We start from the raw sequence: 3,526 nt of genomic DNA, 5'->3' as shown, positions 1-3,526 counted from the left end.
GAAAGGAGTAAGAAGAATTGGATGAAAGCAATAAGAAAGTAGAGATTCAAGAGGAGCACAGCACCTCCACATGCCTATCTAAAATTCCCACTATTGATCTACATAAGTATTTCTATCCCTTTTTATTTTCTATTTATTATTAATTTTCGAAACCCATAACCATTTAATCTGCTTAACTGAGATTTACAAGGTGACCATAGCTTGCTTCATACCAACAATCTCTGTGGGATCGACCCTTACTCACGTAAGGTTTATTACTTGGACGACCCAGTTCACTTCCTGGTTAGTTGAACGAGATTGTGGAAAGAAAGTGCTGAGTTAATGTTTTTATGCACATGCTAAAGAGCCATTATTGTTTATCACAATTTCGTCCACCAACCACCAAACTTAGAGTTTGGTTGTGGCCACCCAACACCAAACTTAGAGTTTGACTGTGGGGGCATTGTTTGACTTTGTACTGAGAGAAGCTCTTCATGCTTACTCTCCATGTATACAGAAGAATACCCTTGGGTCTTAAACACAAGGTAGTCCCCATTCAATTGAAGGACTAATTCTCCTCTGTTAACATCTATCATAGCTCCTGCTGTGGCCAGGAAAGGTCTTTCAAGGATGATGCATTCATCCTCCTCCTTCCTAGTGTCTAAGATTATGAAATCAGCAGGGATGTAAAGGCCTTTAACCTTTACTAACACGTCCTCTACTAATCCATAAGCTTGTCTTGCTGACTTGTCTGCCATTTATAATGAGAATAAGGCAGGATGTACCTCAATGATCCCCAGCTTCTCCATTACAGAGAGTGGCATAAGATTTATGCATGACCCTAGGTCACACAGAGCCTTCTTAAAGGTCATGGTGCCTATGGTACAGGGTATTAAGAATTTGCCAGGATCTTGTCTCTTTTGAGGTAAAGTTTGCTGAACCCATGTATCTAGTTCACTAATGAGCAAGGGAGATTCACCTTCCCAAGTCTCATTACCAAATAATTTGGCATTCAGCTTCATGATAGCTCTTAGATATTGAGCAACTTGCTCTCCAGTTACATCTTCATCCTCTTCAGAGGAAGAATAGTCTTCAGAGCTCATGAATGGTAGAAGGAGGTTTAATGGAATCTCTATGGTCTCAATATGAGCCTCAGATTCCTTTGGGTCCTCAATAGAGAACTTCTTCTTGCTTGAGAGACGTCCCATGAGGTATTCCTCATTGGAATTCACGTCCTCTCCTTCCTCCTTAGGTTCGGCCATGTTGAGTATGTCAATGGCCTTGCACTCTCTTTTTGGATTCTCTTCAGTATTACTTTGGAGAGTACTAGGAGGAGTTTCAGTGACTTTCTTACTCAGCTGGCCCACTTGTGCCTCCAAATTTCTAATGGAGGATCTTGTTTCACTTATGAAACTTAAAGTGGCCTTAGACAGATCAGAGACTATGTTTGCTAAATTAGAGGAGCTCTGTTCAGAATTCTCTGTCTGTTGCTGAGAAGATGATGGAAAAGGCTTGCTATTGCTAAGCCTGTTTCTTCTACCATTATTAAAGCCTTGTTGAGGCTTTTGTTGATCCTTCCATGAGAAATTTGGATGATTTCTCCATGATGAATTATAGGTGTTTCCATAAGGTTCACCCATGTAATTTACCTCTGCTATTGCATGGTTCTCATGATCATAAGCTTCTTCTTCAAAAGATGCCTCTTTAGTACTGTTGGATGCATTTTGCCATCCATTCAGACTTTGAGAGATCATGTTGACTTGCTGAGTCAACATTTTGTTCTGAGCCAATATGGCATTCAGAGTATCAATTTCAAGAACTCCCTTCCTTTGAGGCGTCCTATTATTCACGGAATTCCTCTCAGAAGTGTACATGAACTGGTTATTTGCAACCATGTTAATAAGTTCTTGAGCTTCTGTAGGCGTTTTCTTTAGGTGAATGGATCTACCTGCAGAATGGTCCAATGACATCTTAGAGAACTCAGATAGACCATAATAGAATATATCTATCATGGTCCATTCTGAAAACATGTCAGAAGGACATCTTTTGGTCATTTACTTGTATCTTTCCTAAGCTTCATAGAGGGATTCACCATCTTTTTGTTTGAAGGTCTGAACATCCACTCTAAGCTTGCTCAGCTTTTGAGGAGGAAAGAACTTAGCCAAGAAGGCCGTGACCAGCTTATCCCAGGAGTCTAGGCTATCTTTAGGTTGAGAGTCCAACCATGCTCTAGCTCTATCTCTTACAGCAAAAGGGAAAAGCATAAGCCTGTAGACTTCAGGATCTACTCCATTAGTCTTAACAGTCTCACAGATCTGCAAGAACTCGGTTAAAAATTGGTAGGGATCTTCTGATGGAAGTCCATGAAACTTGCAGTTTTGTTGCATTAGAGCAACTAATTGAGGTTTCGGCTCAAAATTGTTTGCTCCAATGGCAGGAATTGAGATGCTTCTTTCATCAAACTTGGAAGTAGGTGTAGTATAATCACCAAGCATCCTTCTTGCACTATTGTTGTTGGGTTCGGATGCCATCTCCTTTTCTTGTTCGAAAATTTTAGCAAGGTTGTCTCTGGATTGTTGTAATTTAGCTTCTCTTTGTTTCCTCTTCAGAGTCCTTTCAGGTTCTGGATCAGCTTCAACAAGAATACCTTTTTCCTTGTTCCTACTCATATGAAAGAGAAGAGAACTGAAAAAGAAGAGGAATCCTCTATGTCACAGTAAAGAGGTTCCTTATTGTTAGTAGAAGAAGAAAGGGAATAAAGAAAGGAGAATCCAAACACAAGGGTGAGAATAGGGGCAGTGATTTGAGATGAAGAGAAGTGTTAGTAAATGAATGAATAAATAGAATAAGATGAGAGAGAAGTTTTTCGAAAATAATTTTGAAAAGGAGTTAATGATTTTCGAAAATTAAGATAAGAAATAACATTAAAATTAAAATTTAAAATAATTAATTAATTAAAAATAATTTTTAAAAAAGAGGGAGGTATTTTTGAAAATTAGAGAGAGAAAAGTTGTTAGGAGGTTTTGAAAACGATAAGAAATAAACAAAAAGTCAAATAGTTAGTTGAAAAAGATTTGAAAATCGAATTTGAAAAGATAAGAAGATAAGAAGATATTTTGAAATCAAATTTTTTTTTGAAAAAGATAAAATTTAAAAAGATATGATAAAAAGATATGATTAAAAAGTTATGGTTGGAAAAGATTTAATTTTTAAAATTTAAAATTGATTACTTGACTAAAAAGAAACTAAAAAATATGATTCTAGAATTTAAAGATTGAACCTTTCTTAACAAGAAAGTAACAAACTTCAAATTTTTGAATCAATCATATTAATTGTTAGCATAATTTTCAAAAATTATGAAATAACGATAAGAAAAAGATTTTGCAGATTAACTTTCAAAATTTTCGAAAAATAGAAAAAAATGAAAAAGATTTGATTTTTGAAAAAGTTTTGAAAAGATAAGATTTTTAAAATTGAAAATTTGACTTGACTTACAAGAAATAACTAATTTTAAAAATTTTTGACTAAGTCAACTCAAATTTTCGAA

The 3,526-nt window shown here is 35.8% G+C and overlaps 1 non-coding gene across 1 annotated transcript; it reads left to right on the top strand.

The window, feature by feature from the left end:
• Positions 1 to 2,007: 2,007 nt before the first annotated feature.
• LOC127742210 (small nucleolar RNA R71) lies at positions 2,008 to 2,111 on the top strand. The gene has a single exon (XR_008003397.1). It is a non-coding gene; the product is annotated as a small nucleolar RNA R71 (small nucleolar RNA).
• The last annotated feature ends 1,415 nt before the right edge of the window (positions 2,112 to 3,526 follow it).

Source organism: Arachis duranensis, chromosome 9 (assembly GCF_000817695.3).
Source record: "Arachis duranensis cultivar V14167 chromosome 9, aradu.V14167.gnm2.J7QH, whole genome shotgun sequence".
Taxonomy (NCBI): domain Eukaryota; kingdom Viridiplantae; phylum Streptophyta; class Magnoliopsida; order Fabales; family Fabaceae; genus Arachis; species Arachis duranensis.
This window is presented reverse-complemented; position numbering and strand designations above follow the sequence as displayed.